The 21,954-nt window shown below is 42.7% G+C and overlaps 1 long non-coding RNA gene across 1 annotated transcript in view; it reads left to right on the forward strand.

Annotated features, from left to right (window-relative positions):
• The window catches only part of LOC141132639 (uncharacterized), a 411,644-nt gene that overhangs the window by 261,126 nt on the left and 128,564 nt on the right, over nt 1–21,954 (forward strand). The gene's annotated exons all lie outside the window — the stretch shown is intronic.

The following is a 21,954-nucleotide window of genomic DNA, read 5'->3' on the forward strand; positions in this document are numbered from 1 at the left end:
AAGCTTTACCTCATTTACTAAGCTTTGGAGCAACTGCCCTTGCAGAGTGCAACTGCAGTTTGCAAAGTGCACAGTCTATTTGCCTTTGGTAAATCAACCCATAGTCACTTTGCCCATTAAGGGCAAAGTGACAATGTCTAAAACTATACCACCAATCCCCAGCAGGATATGCTCACCTACTCTACATTCATGCTTACTTGCCACCTCCCTGTTATGTCAGCGCCCTCGTTCTGCACTTTAACAGAAAACATACAGTTTCGTGACATGTATCACTCCATTTACAAATGTACAAATGTACAAACTACCCATAAAGGAGTTCACTTGGAGCTTACATATTATATTTATTGTTGCACCAATAGGTAAATATAAAATGCAGTATGACATTTTAATATCAAGTTGTCTTCTATCCAGCCAGCAGATGGGGTTCTAGTCTACTTTTCACTTTTTCACCATTTCAGCTTTTAGCCCTGCTTAAAAAAGTCCATTATTAACAGAATTTAATGAGTCATCACTTATCAGGTGGCTCAGTTAGACTGTTTCAGTCAGAGAAACTGAGCCACAAAGCAATCAGTGTCTATTTTTCTGACTTTTTACCTAACCCATGGTGCCCTGGAAATCCTTTGTACTATATTCAATTTTTATTTGTAAAAACCAACAGTCTTAGAAATCAAGACAGGACTTAAAGAGAATGCTTATGCCTCGTACATACGATCAGATAATTGTACGACTTATCGTTCGCATTTTGTTGCATAATACTAATATTCAATTCAAGAGTGCATTTTGTGCTCTACTAAATGTAAGATTTTTTTCATATGGTTCTGGAAAAGCTTCCTGTTTGCATAGCTACATATCGGAAGTGATGTCATATACGTGTGACCCCTGTGTCTGCCACGCCTTTTGGATATTTCCAGCAAAAGGTGGTTCTACAAAGTATTGACTCCAGGCGGGCTGAATACAAATGCGCGCCACACTTTTCACTGTATAGCTAGATGGGAGATCCCTGCACACAATATTGAGTTAAGCACCTGGGTGCACTGCAGATAAGTGTAAATAAAGACTTATGCCTCGTACACGCGATCAGATAATCGGATGATAAAAATCGCTTTCGGATTAATCGCACGAAAAGTCTGATCGTTAGTACACAGCTTTCAACAGCCGATCATGACAGTTCGTCCAACAATATCCGAAGGGACAAACACAAAAACTTTTCTTGGACGATAGCCCAGCGTACAACAATTGTTTATTCAGTACAGTATGCGTCCGCTAAAAATCAATGGACAAACACCACACATGATTGAAAGCACGAAAGTAACCCAGAAGGAGATGGGAGAATGTAAACAATGTTCGTACTGTGAAAAATGTTCCAACATACGAACAGAAACAGATCAGTACAGTTATCCGTTTGTTAAGAGAATGAGCGAACAAAACGCGTGCTAATGAAATCTGTGGAGAGCAATACATGGGTGTGCCTCTACAATTTGAATGGAATTGGGTATGTCTCTACCAGCTTTGTACATCTAGACAGTGATATTTTTGCCCAGTCTTCTTTTCAAAATAGCTCGAGGTCTGTCAGATTGGATGGAGAGTGTCTTTGAACAACAATTTTCAAGTTTTGCGACAGATTCTCAATTGGATTTGGGTCTGGACTTTGGCTGGGCCATTCTAACACATGAATATGCTTTGGTCTAAACCATTCCATTGTAACTCTGGCTGTATGTTTAGGGCCCTTGTCCTGCTGAAAGGGGAACCTCCACCCCAGTCTTAAGTCTAAGATTGCCTTGTATTTGGCGCCATCCATCTTCCCATCAACCCTGACCAGCTTCCCTGTCCCTGCTGAAGAAAAGCATCCCCACAACATGATGCTGCCACCACCATGTTTCACAAAGGGGAAGGTGTGTTCAGGGTGATGTGCAGTCAGGGCTCAAGTCCTGCGGGAACATGTAGAAAAATGACGTTCCTGCACTTTTTTCACAGCAGGAACGTTGTTCCCGTTAGCAACTGAGTCCTGCAGGACTGCGAGCTGTGACAGGCAGTGTGGATGTGTGGGAAGGGCAGGGCATCCGTCCACCCCGAGTGCCACACATAGGGGAGGTGTCATCCCAGTGTGCCCGTTCTCCCCTCCTCAGTCCTCCTCCTCCTCCTCTAGCAGCCCCTGTAACAAGGTCCCGCCTCCTAGAGTCCAGTGATAGGCAGGACAATGCTGGTGTCACCGGCGTGTCCTATAGGAGGCGGAATCTTGTTACAGGGGTCGCTGTAGGAGGAGGACCGAGGAGGGGAGGACAGGCATCCTGGGATGACACCCCACCCTCCCCAATGTGGCACCCGGGACAGACTGACCCCTGTTGGCACTGGTAAGGCTGCACACATGGGGACTCTAATTTGGCTGCACACATGGGGACACTGATCTGGCTGCACACATGGGAACACTGATTTGGTTGCACACATGGGGACACTGATCTGGCTGCACACATGGGGACACTGATCTGGCTGCACACATTCAGGCCACTGATCTGGCTGCACACATGGGGACACTGATCTGGCTGCACACATGGGGACACTAATCTGGCTGCACACATGGGGACACTAATCTGGCTTAACAGATGGGGCCACTGATCTGGCTGCACTGCTGGGCATACTGATCTGGCTGCACAGATGGGGGAACTGATCTGGCTGCACAGATGAGGGCACTGATCCTGGCTGCACAGATGGGAGCACTGATCAGGCTGCATTTGATGGTCACTGAGTAGTGAGCAGCACACACACAAACAGGCTTTTTTATGTTTGAGGTGGGGGGCAGGAATCTTGGGTGAGTTCCAACACTTTTTTCCCAGGACTTGACCCCTGTATGCAGTGTTAGCTTTCCGCCACAAATAGCTTTTGCTTTTAGGCCAAAAAGTTAAATTTTGGTCTCATCTGACCAGAGCACCTTCTTCTGCATGTTTGCTGTGTCAACCACATGGCTTCTCACAAACTGAAAACTGGACTTCTTATGGCTTTCTTTCAACAATGGCTTTCTTCTTGCCACTCTTCCCTAAAGGCCAGATTTGTGGAGTGCATGACTGATACTTGTCCTGTGGACAGATTCTCCCACCTGAGCTGTGGATCTCTGCAGCTCCTCCAGAGTTACTATAGGCCTCCTGGCTGCTTCTCTGATTAACGCTCTCCTTGCCCGGTCTTCAGTTTAGGTGGACGGCCATGTCTTGGTAGATTTGCAGTTGTGCCATTTCCATTTTTGGATGATGGATTGAACAGTGCTCCATGAGATGTTCAAAGCTTGGGATATTGTTTTATAACCTAACCCTGCTTTTCTTTTATTTATTTATTTATTTATTTTTTAATTCTTTATTTATTTATTTTAAACATGGTTCCTTGGCATACCACAAAATATGTCAATTCCTTAGACATACGCATCTTAGTCAAAATGTTCCATATGTTAAAAGACATTTCATAACTTGAAACAATTTCATTAACAAAATAACAACTACTTCATCTCTATCATACCTATAAAGGATATAAGAAACCAAAGGGCCTCATGGAGCCCCCTGCACATTTGCCAAGTTAACCATAGTATATATATCTGGTCTTTCAAATACTTGAACATATATCATCATTTCAACAGACTAAATTGCAAACTCAATGTATCTTATGTTCTTTATACTTATAACAGCCAAAATTGCGGCTGTATATCACTACATAATAAAGAAAACAAAAAAACAAAAAAAAACAAAAGAGAAAAAGATAAATAGGAAAAAAGAAGAGGAGGAGAAAAGAAAAAAGAAAAAAAAGAAAAGGGGGCGGGAAGGGGGGGGGGGGGGGAAATAAGGTAAGTTGAACGGGGTCTCAATATCATGATCATTATCATAGTTACTCAATTCCCTGATATCACAGACTCTGCTACCTCCTGTAGGTACGCATTTGTTCCCATGAAATATCTCCATGGCCTCCATTTGTTCCGTATTAATTCCTCTGTATTATGGAGGGTGGAGGTCAATTCCTCCATACGGAGTATACACTGAACTTTAGAATACCACAGGATCCTCGTTGGCGGCTGAGATTGGCGCCAAAGTGCGGGAATGCATGCCCTTGCTGCATTAAGAAGCTGTATTGTCAAGGTCTTTTTATATTTCCGAATGGGTCTCTCTGTCACATGTAAAAGGCATGCAGCCGGATTGTCTTTCAGATCCATAGTTGTCAAGCTTCTAATTGTAGTTGTTACCACCTCCCAGAATGGCCTCAGTAACGGACAGGTCCAGAAAATATGCATAATCGTGCCAATATCTGCGTTGCACCTCCAGCACCTATCTGAAGTGGCTCCATCCATCTTGTGAGGTATATAGGGGACTCTATACCATCGGGACACAATTTTGTATCCAATTTCTTGGTATTGATTTGCAATAGAGGACTTATGTGCCAAAGTCAACATTTTATCTACTTGCTGTGGTGAAAACTGAATCCCTAGATCCCTTTCCCATTGAGAAACAAATGACGGGGCTGGCTCTTCAGTCTGGTTAGTCAGGTAACTATATTGTAGAAAGAGTATGTCGTACGGGTTCCCCCGTTTTACATAGCAATTCAAAGGGGGTAGGGTCTCTAGGGACATATGATGCCTTCTGAAGGGACTGTAAGAAGTGTCGCAGTTGATAAGAGCTGAAACTATCTAACAGTGGATCTATGAGACTAGAAATGGTCGCTAGTGAGGGGAGCTCCCCGTTAGGCCAGACATCTATTAGGCGGTATCTCCCTGATAGTGTTAGTTGTCTAATCTTTCTACTTGTGAGACCCGGTATGAAATCCGGATTACATATCACCGGTGTCATGGAAGAGGATAGCGGCGCAAGGCCCGTACTGCGAAACGTTAATCTAGCCACCCTCAGGGTGGCACTTACCAAGGGATGGTTCCCTATGCCTTCTGGAAGAGAGCAGGTGAGCCATGGGGGGGTCAACAGCAGAATAGAAACATCCTCAATTTCCATCCTCACCCATTGTTTGAATTCTTTATTACAGTGCCAGTCCACTATCTTCGAAAGGTGTACTGCTCTGTAATATTGGAGGAGATCGGGTAGGCCAATGCCCCCCTTCTCTTTGGGTCTAGACAACGTTTGCATTTTGGTCCTCAGTGACTTATGTGACCAAATAAACTCTCTAATTATCATCCGGAGCTGTTTAAAGTATTTTGAAAGTACTCTAACCAGTATGGTTTGGAGTATATATAATATCCTTGGTAAAACCGTCATCTTCAGGGCATTACAACGCCCAAACCAGGTCAAGGTCAAAGTGTGCCATTTACGAAAGTCAGATTTCAGTCTCTGGAGCAAAGGTTCATAATTAGCAGCGTACAAATGCGCCAAGTCCGATGTAATATCAATACCCAGATATCTTATTGATTTATCCGCCCAATAGAATGCAAAGGACGTACGCCTAACCCTGCTTTTAACTTCTCCACAACTTTATCCTTGACCTGCCTAGTGTGTTCCTTGGCCTTCACAATGCTGTTTGTTCACTAAGGTTCTCTAACAAACCTCTGAGGGTTTCACAGAACAGCTGTATTTATTCTGAGATTAAATTACACACAGGGGGACTCTATTTACTAATTAGGGTACTTCTGAAGGCAGTTGGTTTCACTAGATTTTAGTTAGGGGTATCAGAGTAAAGGGGGCTGAATACAAATGCACGCCACACTTTTCAGATTTTTTTTGTAAAAAAATTTGAAAACCATTTATCATTTTCCTTCCACTTCACAATTATGTGTGACTTTATGTTGGTCTATCAAATAAAATCCCAATAAAATACATTCAAGTTTTGGGTTGTAACATGACAAAATGTGGAAAACGTCAAGGGGTATGAGTACTTTTTCAAGGCACTGTATATACAGTAGGTAAAATAACTATTGAACACGTCACCATTCTTCTAGGTAAATATGTTTTTAAAGGTGCTATTAACATGAAATTTTCACCACATGTCGGTAACAATCCATGCAATACATACATACAAAGAGACCAAAACAAATTAGTTCAGAAATTAAGTTATGTGTAATAAAGTGGAATGACACAAGGAAAAAGTTTTGAACACATGAAGAAAGAGAGGTGCAAAAAGGAACGGAAAGCCAAGACACCAGCTGAATTATATCAGTAATTCTAAAGCAATCCTGCCCCTTGTCAGTGCAAATTATTATCAGCTGGTTCAGTCTCAACGGATGGCCTATTAAAGGTATCTCATTACTAAGGTGTCACACAAGAAACATTTCATGATGGGTAAAAACAAATAGCTCTCATGCAATCCTTGCAAACTTATTATTACAAAACATACAGATGGCATTGGTTACAGAAGGATATCTAAACTTCTGAATGTTCTAGTGAGCGCTGTTGGGGCCATAATCCGAAAGTGAAAAGAACACCATTCCACCATAAACCAGCCATAACCAGGTGCTCCTCGCAAGACTTCTGATAGAGGAGTGAAAATAAATATCGGAAGAGTTGTCCAAGAGCCAATGATCACTTGTGGAGGGCTTCAGAAAGTCCCAACAAAGGATTTTGTACAAGGTATTAACTACATTTCAGTTGGCGTGTTCAATACTTTTTCCCTGTGTCATTCCATTTTATTACACATAACTTAATTTCTGAAGTTATTTGTTTTGGTTTCCTTGTATGTATGGATTGCATGGGTTGTTACCTACATGTGGTGAAAATGTTATGTCAATAGCACCTTTAGAAATATATTGGTGATGTGTTCAATACTTATTTTACCTGATATATATATATATATATATATATATATATATATACTGAGCAAAATTATAAACGCAACACTTTTGTGTTTGCCCCTATTTATTATGAGCTGAACTGAAAGATCTACAACTTTTTCAATGTACACAAAAGGCCTATTTCTCTCAAATATTGTTCACAAATCTGTGTAAATCTGTGTTAGTGAGCACTCCTCCTTTGCCGAGATAATCCTTCCACCTCATAGGTGTGGCATATCAAGATGTTGATTAGACAGCATGATTATTGCATAGGTGTTGCTTAGGCTGGCCACAATAAAAGGCCACTCTAAAATGTGAAGTTTTATCACACAGCACAATGCCACAGATGCCATGCAAGTTTTGAGGGAGCGTGCAATTGGCATGCTGACTGCAGGAATGTCCACCAGAGCTGTTGCCTTTGAATTGAATGTTCATTTCTTTACCATAAGCTGTCTCCAAAGGCAATTTTTGGAGAATTTGGCAGTACATCTAACCGGCCTCACAACCACAGACCACATGTAACCACACCTCCACATCCAGCATCTTCATCTCCAAGATCGTCTGAGACCAGCCACCCGGACAGCTGCTGCTGTCACAATCGGTTTGCATAACCAAAGAATTCCTGCACAAACTGTCAGAAATCATCTCAGATAAGCTCATTTACATGCTCGTCGCCCTCATCTGGGTCTCGACCTGACTGCAGTTTGTCATCATAACTGACTTGAGTGGGCAAATGCTCACATTCGATGGTGTCTTGCGCTTTGGAGAGGTGTTCTTTTCAGGGATGAATCCCAGTTTTCACTGTACAGGGCAGATGGCAGACAGCGTGTATGGCATTGTGTGGGTGAGCAGTTTGCTGATGTTAACGTTGTGGATTGAGTGGCTCATGGTGGCGGTGGGGTTATGGTATGGGTAGGCGTATGCTATGGACAACAAACACAGGTGCATTTTATTTATGGCATTTTGAATGCACATAGATACAGTGACGAGATCCTGAGGCCCATTGTTGTGCCATTCATCCATTCATTCATCCACGACCATGATAATGCATGGCCCCATGTTGCAAGGATCTGTACACAATTCCTGGAAGCTGAAAACATTACAGTTCTTGCATGGCCAGCATACTCATCAGACATGTCATTCATTGAGCATGTTTAGGATGCTCTGGAACCGCATATACGACAGCGTGTTCCAGTTCCAGCCAATATCCAGCAACTTCGCACACCCATTGAAGAGGAATGGACCAACATTCTGCAGGCCACAATCAACAACCTGATCAATTCTATGTGAAGGAGATGTGCTGCACTGCGTGAGGCAAATGGTGGTCACACCAGATACTGACTGGTGTTCGGACCCCCCCAATACAGTAAAACTGCATTTTAGAGTGGCCTTTTATTGTGGCCAGCCTAAGCCACACCTATGCAATAATCATGCTGTCTAATCAACATCTTGATATGCCACACCTGTGAGGTGGATGGATTATCTCAGCAAAGGAGGAGTGCTCACTAACACAGATTTAACCTCCCTGTCAGTATTCCCGAGTCTGGCTCGGGGTGGAATTTCAGAACCAAAAGCGCTAAACCTGAGACTCGGGATCACATCACAGGATCCAGGAAGAGCTTACTTACCTTGCCCCCTGGATCCTGCAATGTCTCCCCGCAGTGTGAGCGGCTCTTCCTCCTCTCGATTCATCATGGAGCCAGGCTCCGTTCCCTGCGAGCATTGCCGCGCACGGGGACGGAGAACGGCGCCAAATTCAAAAAGTAATACACACACAATACATACAGTATACTGTAATCTTACAGATTACATTACTGTATGAAATTATTTCACATCCCTTTTGTCCCCAGTGGTTTCTCCAGTGGCCTGCATGCAGTTTTATATTATAAAAACTGTTCTTTCTACCTGGAAACTGGAGATTGTCCATAGCAACCAAAACCATCCCTTTACATCAAAAGTGGTTTTAGACCAGCTAGAAAACAGCAATAATAAATTAGAATCACTCACAGAATTGAGCGATAGTGATTTGTGGGGAGATCCGTCATCAAACACTGAAAAGTAATGACAGTGACAATTCTGCAACTGAGCAAATTTCAGTGTTTTTGATTTGATTACATTATTGAATAATTTTTATTATTATTATATTATTATTTGGTATAATTATTTATAGTTATTTATTATATTATAATTTATGATTTTGTGTTTCAAACTTTATCATACCTGAGATGTCTACTAGACTCTGGTCTGGACAGATTTAAGTGAGTTATTCCTAAGAATTACAGGCCTACAATATGAAACGCCAAATTTCCATGCAAAATAATTGTACCGCTTTCAGCATCAAAAATGTGAAATAATCATACCGCCAGGGAGGTTAAACAGATTTGTGAACAATATTTGAGAGAAATAGGCCTTTTATGTACATAGAAAAAGTCGTAGATCTTTAAGTTCAACTAATGATAAATAGAGGCAAACACAAAAGTGTTGCGTTTATAATTTTGCTCAGATATATATATATATATATATATATTTTTTTTTTTTTTAAAAGCCAGATATAAAACAACAGTTTAATAAACTAAAAAAAACCAAAAACGACTGAAATATAGTTGCCCCGAAACCTTTACAATTTCCCTTTAATATTGTTTGGAAAGATACGTTTTGATTGCAGACCTCCATGACACCAATTACCTCAATCCTCCTAATTTGCTGCCCATTTTCCCCTGCAACTACTAATCAACTTTGTATATGTTTTTCTACGAATAAAAATGCTTCACAAATTGCTGCTTTGGTGACATAATGCTAATTGATTTTGCAAGGCCTTGCAAATGTAAAGCAAGATAAAGGGACTTCGCTTTATCTACTGTAATGTCCCTACACACAAATAATGTATTCATGAAAAACTCTCCAGGGGAACACATGGAAGAAATTCCTGGCCATTCAAAACGTGTTTTTTTTCTTTTCTTTTTTTTTTTTTTTACAGTTGTGTGTCTTTTTGCTATTTGTGCCCAACTTTTGTGGAATAAACCAGTTCATAATTTTTTTTTAAAATGACATGTCTGCTTTTTTATAAGCTGTTGCCTAACTTATTACCGTTATCTTTTTTTCACCTCTACAGCTTTTTGGACTTTTTTTTTATTCTTTCATCCCATTGAACTGCTAGTTTGTAATCAATTGCTACCCTTGTCATTCACTCCTCCGTGCAGCAGCTGGTCACAGAAGCCTCCGTTTCATTGGTCACCGGCCAGTTAGCCTGTCCAGCTGTCTTTGCTTTTCTGAATCATAATGCTGTTTCTTCAACTCAAAGTTCTTTTTTTCAGCCTATTTTAAAGTCGCCTTTCTTAATGTAACTATTACGGTATAGCTCACCAGCAGACGGCAGTGAAAAAAGAGGGGGAGGAGAAGGAGGGGTACGGGGGATTATCAAAAGTTGTATTCATTGCAGAGCACTTTGGCATTGGATGTTTTTGCTATATTCTACTTTATATTAGGCATTGATATAAAGCCTGCTGACAGATCAAAGGTTTTGCTGGTAAAATGATATGAAAAGCTAGAGCATTAATAACCATCGAGTTCCTTTTAGGATTTGCAAAATAGGGGGTCCGGGGCCTCCCAAGAAAAACTTGCAGGAAGGTCTTGGAGCCTGCGTTTTTTTAATGAAAAGGAAGCGAGTGAGGGCACAAGTAACTCTGAAAGAGGTAGTGACCCACAAAATAAAGGTGGCTGTTCTGTGCGCTGCTTCTCTCCTTTAGATCCTGGGTCTACAAGGACGAGTGTCAGAGGCTAGATTGTAGAAAAGACTCCACATACACTTGGTCTTCTAACTGTTCCATGAAACCCTGAATCATTGTTCTTTCACCCATTGTGCTCATTAGGTTATGTCTGTATTGGGTGAACTCTCTGTAGTGCAGCCTGAGCTTATCTTTGCTTATCTTTGCTTAATGAAACATTATCACTTTGTTCATTGAGAGCAAGCAAACATTCAGGTCGCACACCCTTGCGTTTTTTCTTGCTTGTGCCTACAGGAAGGAGGTGAATCCCAGATTGGGCCTAGCACATGTGGTCGATGGCTGTATGGAGGTCACCTTGATCCAGTACAGTGTTCTCATATAGTCCAGCAGTCCCCCAAAAAAGTATACTTACTGAGCCAGGCTCCCAAAATCCTTTACCCTCTCCCCCCTCAGCATCCCCACCTGTCTAAGCTCTATTGGCACCCGGCATCAGTGCTTAGACACAGTTGGATCCAAGTGTCAGTCCAGGCAAAAATTTTCTTTTTTACTTTTGGATTAGGTATGTCAAGGTTTAGAACCCTCTATTAGGTTGTTACTTGGGGATGTGTTGGAAACATTTTCTTCCCACTTTATTCACTTTGTTTATTTCAGATATATAATGTCGTCAATTTCAAGGAGCTTACAGTCAAAGGTCCCATACACATATATACACATCCTAGGCCCAATGTAGACAGGAGTCAATTAACCAAGTAGCATGTCTTTGGAGTGTGAGAGGAAACCGGAGAAACCTGGAGGACACCCATGCAGGCAAAGGGAGAACATGCAAACTTTGGGGTTGATGTACTAAAACTGCTGCAAAATCTGGTGCAGCTGTTCATGGCAGCTAATCAGCTTCTAACTTCAGCTTGCTCAATAAAGCTTTGATAAAGAAAAATCTGCAAGCTGATTAGTTTCTATGCAGAGCTGTACCAGATTTTGCACTCTCCAGTTTTAGTAAATCACCCCCTCTCTGTCCACGGGTCAGTGATAAATCTCCAACAGCAACCCAGACAGAAACAAAAAGGATTATTTATTGGTAACATAGTGTAAGGTTAGAACTCTTTTTGTTTTTTGGGGTTTTTCTTTTTGCTTCCCTGATGTAGATTTTCCCTCATTTACTGCCTGGCAAATCCATTATCATTTGGACAATGTTAGCTTTCTTTTGCAAACTACTTATCCCTCCACCCTATGAAAATCAAGATGAAGAAGACGGGTTTGAAGCCCAAACTGAGTGACAACCATGGCTTCCACCAAAGATACAGTGGAGATGTTATTGAAGCCACAAAGGGACGTGAAGTCTGTTATTTGAAGTTTTAACAGGTAAATTTAAAGGTAAAAAACAAAAAAAAAGAAAACCAATGCAGCCACCACATCTGAGGACTGTTAGGCTGCAATATTTTTTTGCTTGTTTTGCTTTGGGCTTTTGACATGCTAAGTACAGTAAATAAAAGGATGACTTTTTTGTTATGATTGTATAGCAGCCAGGGGCGTAACTAGAAATAGCAGAGCCCCATAGCAAAATGTTGTATGGGGCCCCCCTGCAAACAGCCCCCCCCCACAGCTGCCCTAGTGTCAATGCAGCGTGAGCTGTGCCACATACAGCGTGACCTGTGCACAATGCAGCGTGACCTGTGCCCAATACAGCGTGACCTGTGCCCCATACAGCGTGACCTGTGCCCCATACAGCGTGACCTGTGCCCCATACAGCGTGACCTGTGCCCCATACAGCGTGACTTGTGCCCCATACAGCGTGACTTGTGCCCCATACAGCGTGACTTGTGCCCCATACAGCGTGACATGTGCCCCATACAACGTGACCTGTGCCCAATGCAGCATGACCTGTGCCCCATGCAGCGTGACCTGTGCCCCATGCAACGTGACCTGTGCCCAATGCAGCGTGACCTGTGCCCCATACAGAGTGACCTGTGCCCCATACAGCCTGGTCTGCCTGTGCCCCATACAGCATGACCTGTGCCCCATACAGCGTGACCTGTGCCTCATACAGCGTGACCTGTGCCCCATACAGCCTGGTCTGCCTGTGCCCCATACAGCATGACCTGTGCCCCATACAGCGTGACCTGAGCCCCATACAGCCTGGTCTGCCTGTGCCCCATACAGCCTCACCTATGCAGAGGAAGAGGCAAGCCACCCGGATCAGCAGAGAGCGGGATTGCCCACTGTAATAGCTTTCATTTGAATTTCCCGTCTTCCTGGGGCTCATCGTCACATAGCCCCACCTCTTGGCCCGACGCCTTTGATGACGTCACATGTCCCGCATTGGATCAGCATTCTGTCTATCAAAGGCGCCGGGCCAAGAGGTGGAGCTATGTGACGTGAGCCCTGGGAACACTGGAAGTTCTAATGAAAGCTATTACATCGGGCAATTCAGCTCTCTGCTGATATGGACAGGTTGCCTCTTTCTCTCCTCTCTCTTCCCCTGGCTGGGAGACTGTGCCGGCGGTGCTTTCATCCTCACTGGGCCCCACTCAGCTGCGGGCCCCATAGCGCCCGCATGGGTCGCTATGGTGGTAGTTACGCCCCTGATAGCAGCTATAATGTATGATTTTGTTCCAGGGTAAGACAGGGGTGGAACTGGAGGTGGCAACTAAGAAGAGAATATACATTGCATGCTATTGCATGTTTAAATCTATGTAATAAGTATTCTTAAACAAACACATAGACCTGGGAGTATCATTGAGCTCTGCTGAATTTGTACTGACAACCTCTATATGTAAAGACGTATGTCCAGTTTCCTGTTACAACAGTTGTAAAGCATTTCTAAAACAGTATAGTTGAATAGGCAACAGAAGCATTCAGCAACAACCCTGGTCAGGCCTCTACCACCCTTCTTTACAAATGCACATCTGTGTGAGGACACTTGTGCTGAGGGGTGTGGCTGTTACTCAGCTCTGCCAGCATAGGGAACTTCAATGGAAAAGCGCATTTTTATCAAAATAAAAGGGTATTTTAAGGCATTTCCTAGCAAAAATCATTATAGGTGGAGCCACTTGACTATAAAGATATCTAAATAGGTGAGACTTGGGCTTTACCTAGTAGATATTGTACACATTTAGATAATCCTGTCTTTTTACAACATACATATAAGATGTTTGTTATCTGCAAATTTCAAAGCAAGTTCTGTTGATAAAGACAATGACCTTTTCAAGTAATACTGGGATGCCACGGTCATAAGACCAACTGGCAGGTTCTATAATAGACACAGTCCAGCAGGGGGCAGCTTTCCCAGGACATACAGCACTCAGAGCACTGTACACATGCTGGCTCTGTCAAGGAAAAGATTGATAGTGTAGTAAGGTGAGATGCGGTCTTCAATATCCTAAAACAACCCTATCAGTGATGTGAAAATAAAAACAAATTAAATCACTCCCCTGTCCTGCCACTCGATCTTTGGATCTTAGATCTCCTTGACAAATCACATCTGATGCACCGCAGGATGTTTCTCTGTGTGTGTAGTGAGTAGCTCCTCAAGTGAAGCGTTGTACACCAAAGCATTTGTTTACAGATTTAGTGCTGTTTCATCATAAAATCACAGTCAATGCTTTCTGGAGGATTTAGGCTCCCATCCTTCATGGCTTATGGTGAAAGTTCTGCCATATGTCATGGACCCACTTGGGAGACCATTTTCAAGTGATATGGAATCAGTGGATCTCATACTGTGGGGTGTGTCTGATTCCTGGTCCCTCACAGTCTGCCATAATTCCATCCGCCAGTCCCTATGTCACTACAGGATATACTAGTGATGTAAGGGCTAGTGATTGGAACCACAGCATTCAGCGGGAGAAGAAGGTTAAATCACACTTCAGCTCAGGAAGCCTAACTCTCTCATGAGCTGGGAATTCCTTTTTCATTTTCTTTGCATAAGATCATCTGTGCCTCTGTTCCTTTAATAGAGGTTCGGCCTATTAATTAAGAGTCGCTTGCACATAAATTTCATTGTATGCACAGTGCGCTGGCAAGTGCCCAAAAGGGAACTTACGGTCATGTGACTTCTAGGCATTGTGTCCGTTACAAGCAGTTATTCTATGAATGGTATATTGTGAAATGATATCTTCTTCTGCATTTCAACACACTCTATTCAGTTCCCCTCCTGAAAGTTAAAATGTAAACCGTCAGGCTGCATTCACACCTGAGCGTTTTCAGCTCATAAAACGCTCGTAAAACGCCTAAAAAAAACGCCTGAAAAATGCCCAACATGCAAAATCCCATTCATTTCAGTGGCACCTGTTCACATCTGAGCGTTTTGGCACCTGAAGCAAAATGCCTGAAAAACGCCCTAAGCTCAAAAAAGAACATGAGCTTCTTTGAGGCAGATTACAAGCGTTTTTCTGCCTTCTACATTGGTGAACCGAACAAAACCGCGGCAAAAATGTGGCAAAATCGCGGTTAAAACGCAATTAAAAATGCAGCAAAATCACAGTAAAATCACTAAAAATGCCCGACTTTGAAACGCTCAGGTGTGAATGCAGCCTTAATGATTTATACTCTATAGTATCGATTTGATGTGAGGGTTTGCCTTCTGCTTGAGTGAATGGTGACTTGGTTCTAGTACCAGGCTATGGTTTTGTAATGTGATTTATCAGTTTGAGCGGGTAAAAGTACAATAATGGGATCTAGTTCAACTCTTCTGAACATCAATGAAGCTGTTATTAAAGGACTCATGACATCTTTGCGGTACACAAGCCTGGTTTGCAGCCTGACTAGATTGGTAAGGCCAGATTTTTCATAGCCAACATAGACTATAGCTTAGGGTGGCAGGATTGCAAAGAGCAGAATACAACCTGTTGCTAACAGTCAGTAACACATTATAATAAATGCTTCTAGACTGTCATTTTGCCTGCCATTCCAGCTGGGTCATTATTGTTGCTGCTCTACGCCTGCAAAGGATGAATCATTTTGTTAGAAGTCTTCTTTGTGCCTGCAATTAGGAAACTCTAGGTCTATACATCGAGAACCTCCTTAAAGTTTGCCCTCTTCTTCTAGTCATTTATTTTAGCTGTATAAGCAATTTACCAGCAGAGCATGCAAATTAATCGCCCATTCAGCCTTGGTGTGTCTTGTATAGCTATGAAATGCAATTTTGTTAAATTGCTACTAAGATAAGGGGTAGCTTACCTCCAAGCATTTTAAACTGAGAAGCAGGGATACCTTTTAGCACAAAGTATGTATACTTTGTGATAGACCCCCCAGTTATATATGGACCATGAAGAATCACTATGCAAAGAATGATTGGCTAAACCCATTAGCACTTTTTTAAATCAACGGTATTTAATTTATACTATCTTTAAAAAAAAACACATGCTATAATTTAGGATTTGAATTGAAGGTTTAGTGAAATATAACACATATTGTAGGTAAATAGTTTGTTTTCATAGAATTGTACAGATCAATAACAAAATGAGGGACAACTGAAGAGTAAAGAGGGACAAAAGAACGTGGACCTAAAAAAACAGTCCCTCCAAATAAGATGCCAAATAAGCTGTAGAATTGAGTAGAGGCAGAGGATTTGAAGAAGAGCCCAGGGTTAGAAATATAAATCCAGCCCTGAAGATAGGCCCAGGCTGAGCATGAGCATATCAGTTTTACATGGGGTAGCTACTGTAATGTGTTGACTTGCTAACATAACCAAGTTCTATCAGGTTTAGCATCAATAAAGAAAAACTAGCTCAACCATATTGCCTAAAAAAACGTAACTTTTACTGTGATAATTAAAAACGAATGCACTCACATAAATCAGTGGAGAAGACACATAATGCACAAACAGATGATGGAATGAAACCAGCATCAGGCAGGGCTTCGGAAAAGCTGTATCTTCAATCTTCCTCCTTTTCCTCCAGACAGGCTTGCAGACTTATGCTGGCCATACACTATACGAAAAATCGGCCGAACACATTTTCGAAAAACGAACGTTCGATCGTGACCGCAAACGATCGTGCCATCATGTAATGACCGATAAATCGTTCAGTGGACATAAATAAATAAATTTTTTTTCGTTTTTTTACATATACCTAGTGCAGACAGTTCGGACGGGAAACACATTAACCTTGCAATTTATCGTAAGTTCGGCAGAAATTTTTCAAACTTGCCGTTCGTTTTTTTTCCACAAAAACGTCACAAACGATAATCGATTTGTGCCCATTAACTTGCCGAAAAACGAATGAAGTGTCTATATGAATGATTTTTCGGCCGATTTTTCGTATAGTGTATGGCCAGCATTATGCCGCGTACACACGCTCGGACATTCCGACAACAAAATCCTGGATTTTTTTCCGACAGATGTTGGCTCAAACTTGTTTTGCATGCACACGGTCGCACAAATGTTGACGGAAATTCCGAACGTCAAGAATGCGGCGACGTACAAGACGTTCAACAAGCCAAGAAAAATTAAGTTCAATAGCCAGTGCGGCTCTTCTACTTGATTCCGAGCATGTGTGGAATTTTGTGCATCGGAATTGTGTACACACGATCGGAAAATTTAAGAACCAGCTCTCAAATTTTTGTTTTCGGAAATTCGCAAATGTTCAATGGAGCCTACACATGGTCGGAATTTCCGACAACAAGCTCCCATCGAACATTTGTTGTCGGAAATTCCGAGCATGTGTACGCGGCATTAGTGTCTCGATGAGGGTGGAACCCCTGGGCATTTTTGGTACTCCATGCCAGGACTCACTCATGGCTGTGCTCTCTCATTAGTAAAGTCCTGTACAGCTAGCATGGGGAAGTTCAATATGACTGGCAACCAGAAAGAGTTACTTTCCATTTTTCCTTCTTTCTCATTGGTTTGGACGAGTTATTAGACTCGCCCCAACTTTTTAAGAGCAGGGCTTTAGTAATGTTCACCAAAAGGTGCAGCTGGATTAGTAAAGCCTCCCTCACTGTTAAATAAATTAACAGAAAATTTACATTTTTATCATGTGAAAGGGCCTAGTAGTAACATATTATTGATAGGGCTGAATTCGAAAGCTTTAGTCATCTCCCTGTAAGATCTGTGAGTTGGAATTGAGTGGTGTTGGAAGTAATGTAATTTAGGCTATGTAGAGGATGCCAGTTCATACCTAGCATATTATTTATATACTGTACCCTGGCTTCTCACATAAATGTCTTATATATATATGTGGCACCCTCTAGTGTGTGCTAGATGTAGTGTGTGGGACAGGCAAACCATACTTTGACTCTTATTGTACATTTGTGAGTCTGTAATTGGGTGTTATTGGAGTTCAGGGCTGGAGGGCTCGTCCTGGCGGCTCTCTGGTGCCTCCCCCTGGTGCCTGGAGGGTTGGAGGACATTCTGGAATTAGTGGGTGGGGGTTAAGAGGAGCTGCCATGCATATTTGTGGGGCCTCAGCAAGTACCTAGTAGTGGGCTGGTGGGAGACTGAGTTCACCTCATAGGTGGACATGGGCCATGCTGGCAGGGCAGTCAGGTGGTGGAAGATGGAGATGCAGTGTTGAGGAGGCTGTCAGTGGCCCTGAGGGGGCCCCTCACGTTGGGGGGGGGACCTGCCTTGGGCCAGTGCTTGGGTGCTGGAGAGATCTTGCCAAAGTCACAAGAGAGGCATCTTTCCTGGAGGCACGGGAGCAAGGAGAGGACAGAGTGAGTAGTTCAGCACTGGTGGGGATCAACAAAAGGGGGAGACTGCCACATGTAGCCAGTCTCCCTGGAAGAGAGCAGTAGGCTTAAGGCTTCAGTCCTTTCCCTGGGAGATATTCTGAAAATCAGCTGCGTGGGCTGGTGAAGAGTCAGTCGGATGGAATGGTGTGAAGAGGCAGGTGGTGCTGGGATCAGTGACCACAAAGGAAACAGAAGGGAAAGTTACACGCTGTGTCACTTCATGCATGCTACTGTTAAGGGAATGTGAGTTCCTGCCTGCAATGGGTCATTACTGAACTGACAAGGAGATAGTCAACTTGTCTTGCATACACACGGTCATACAAATGTTGGCCAACAATTACAAACGTAGTGACGCTAGTTTTACAAGACCGAGCGCTTCCGACGGACTTGTGTACACACGATCGGAAAGTCTGACAACAAACATTTTTTGGCAGAAAATTTGAGAACCTGCTAGCCAACATTTGTTGAGGGAAAGTCCGACAACAAATGTTCGATGAAGCATACACACGGTCAGACTTTCCGTCAACAAGCTCACATCCAACATTTGTTGTTGGGAAATCCGATCGTGTGTACGGGGCATAAGGGTGTGCAGGAGGAAAGTGAAGAGGAGACTGTATATAGCTGTATACAGGAAGTTGTCCCTGAAGTTTGCTGAAGTCAAGTGGGCATTCCAAAACTTCCCAACCCTATCCAAGTTTTTAACCCCCTAATATACAACAAAAACAAAGATACAGACTGTCACTGACTGTGTGCCTGGGAAGGAGTGCCTGGCTGTGCAGGAGTGAGGGATCCCTATTCATCTGCAGCTCCTATGTGGAGTGTGCTACATATATATAAAAATAAATCTAAACATTAAGACCCCTTTCACACTGGGGCAGTTTTCAGGTGCTTTAGCGCTGGAAATAGCATCTGCTAAGTGCCTTAAAACCGCCTCCCATTCATTCAAGTGTGACCTTTCACACTGGGGCGGTGCGCTTGCGGGACGTTCCAAAAAGTCCTGCAAGTAGCATCTTTGGGGCGGTTTGGGAGCACTGTATTTAGCGCTAGGGATGGGCTGAATGGACCCCTGTTCAGTTTGCACCAAAACTTTCCAACACCGCGAAAGTTCGGACCCGAATAATGAACCGCCGTGGGTTGCCTAGTAATACCACAGATATAAATGCATTTACTTAGACTGCACTTCCAGTCCATACTAAATATTTTTAGTAAGGTGCCCAGTCTCATTCAACACAGATGTGTACTAATTAAAGTATACGAATTTCCCAAACTTTTTTTTTGGGAGAGAAAAGTTCAAACTAATCTGTTTATTTTGAGTCCAGTTGGGGCGATTTCTTCTCATTTCCTGTCCTGTAAGTGCAACAGTTAGCTTTAAATTGTAAGGAGTATTCCCTTCCTAGGCAGATGCCCCCTGTTGGAAGATTTTGGATTTCCTATTACATTTCGTCTCTGTGACAATGGTCACAAGGACAATTAAAGTGATATTAAAGTTTTACTTTATGTTTAATATGTTATGTTTAAACATGTTATACTTTTAGGTAGCCTCCTCACATACAGTTAACTGTGACAGGACAGTCTTACTGGCTGAGAGGAGAAGTGGGACTAGAATTGTATCATACTTACTCTTGCAGAAATGTCATATTATATTCAGAATGTGTTTGTGTTTCCCTGCTGTTTTGTGAAATCCTGTTAAGGCTGTAACTTCTCTGAATTTGTCTCCAGCAGCCATCTTGGAGAAGCCTCATGCTCCGATTGGTACCAAGTTCTCTCAAGATTTTGTCCACCATTTTCTGTTAGCTTCCATATAAAGGTGGGCCCAGCCACCATTTTGAGAATACATGTGTGTGGAATGAGTGAGGAAAAGGTATGCTGCCTGTGAGGGAAAGCTAGGCCTTACTCAGGAAGAGTGTTCTAGCCTATAGGGGCAGAACGGTTCCTCAGGAGTCCTGCCTATCAGCACTGCTGCTGTGCTTATGATAGAAGATCATCTAAGACAGTGTATTCTCCTGTTAAATGATCTCTGCTGCATCCGTGGAACCTGCTTATGGACAGCAGCCTATGGCAAGAAATCAAAATGTGCCCTGAATACCACTGATGTGCCTGAAGAGAGGAATAATAACTACAGTGCTGGTTTACTGAGCTGCATTCTGTATCTTTGGTGAATGGACTGCCTTATATGCTAACAAGAGAGCTGTTTACTCCACTTTTGTAAATATCATATTCCACTGTTGCTTATCTGGCAATTAAAGTTACTTCATTTACAATACAACGCAGTGTGTTTCCCTCTATAATACAGTCACGCTAATTCCCCCACTTACATACTCACCTGCTCTGTGTAATGGTTTTTCACAGAGCAGCCCAGATCCTCCTCTTCTTGAGTCCCTCGCCATTGCTCCTGGCTCCTCCCGACTGCCGAGTGCCCCCACAGCAAGCAGCTTGCTATAGGGGGCACTTGAGCAAAGCTGCTGCTTTGTGTATCAATTCAGACATGGAGCCATGGCTCGGTCCCACCATCTCTCCCTCCTTATTGGCTCACTGACAATGGCGCCCACTGCTGTGTCTTAGCCAATCAGGAGGAAGAGTCATGGACAGCCGAGGCTCTCATGCAACATCGCTGGATTGAGATGGGGCTCAGGTATGTATTAAAGAGGAAGTCAATTCTGCAGTATTAAAGAGGAAGTAAATTCTGCTGTGTTTTTTTTGTTTTTTGTTTTTTTTTACCTGCAAAGTAAAAGCATAATGTGCTAGTATGCATTGCATACTAGCACATTATGTGTCACTTATCTGCAAACTAAAAAGCTTGACATCCCCGCTGGAGGCCGCATCCATCTTTGCCTGTCTTCCTTGTTGTGCAGAGTATTGATATAATGCACTGGAAGCTTGTTGGATGCAGCAATTAGCTTTACTTTCATGGAGGATATCTTTATCATGGAACAGGAAACAGAACACTTCCTCTCATTACATTACCATAGATCAGTGGTCATCAACCCAGTCCTCAGGGCCCACTAACAGGCCAGGTTTTATGTATTACCCTGGGGAGATGACTAGAATACTGCAATCACTGAGCAGCAAACTATATCACCTGTGATGTATTTCAGTTATCTTGCAAATCTGGCCTGTTAGTGGGCCCTGAGGACAGGGTTGATGACCACTGCCATAAATAACACACTATAATACTGCAGTGCCACCTGCTGGATAGATAGGTATAATGCATACAGTATATATTTCACAGTATTGAAAGCCACTATGTTGTTGTTCTTCCAACATTCCTTCCGGGTCCACGGACTCTGGCTCTGTGATTGGCCGGAGCCGCATGATGTCACTCCCATGCATGCGCGCGGTAACAGCCAGTCACGGCACAGGGCTCTGAAGAAACGGCACCAGCGGCCGTTCCTTTAGAGCGCATGCATTGATGATGTAATCGGCATAGTATACAGTAAATATCTCCTAACGGTGCAAGTTTAAGAGATATTTACAGCACCTAAAGGTAAGCCTTATTATAGGCTTACCTATAGGTACAAACACTAGAGGGAGGTTTACTTCCTACTTAAGGGGGCTGAGAGGGGCTGCTGCACACTGAAGGTTTTTTATCTTAATGCATAGAATGCATTAAGATTAAAAAAAACTTTTGCCTTTAAAACCATTTTAAAGTAAATCAATCCACTGGAGACACAGACAACAATAACAACTTGATGGAGCTTCTAATTCTTACCTTTTCTATACAAAGCTAAACAGAAAGATATTGGATATACATAGAATGCAAAGCATTTGTAAAGGTTAACTTTTTTTTTTTTTTATATACCGTATTTATCGGCGTATAATAAC

This window comes from Aquarana catesbeiana, linkage group LG03 (assembly GCF_042186555.1).
Source record: "Aquarana catesbeiana isolate 2022-GZ linkage group LG03, ASM4218655v1, whole genome shotgun sequence".
In the NCBI taxonomy this organism is placed as follows: domain Eukaryota; kingdom Metazoa; phylum Chordata; class Amphibia; order Anura; family Ranidae; genus Aquarana; species Aquarana catesbeiana.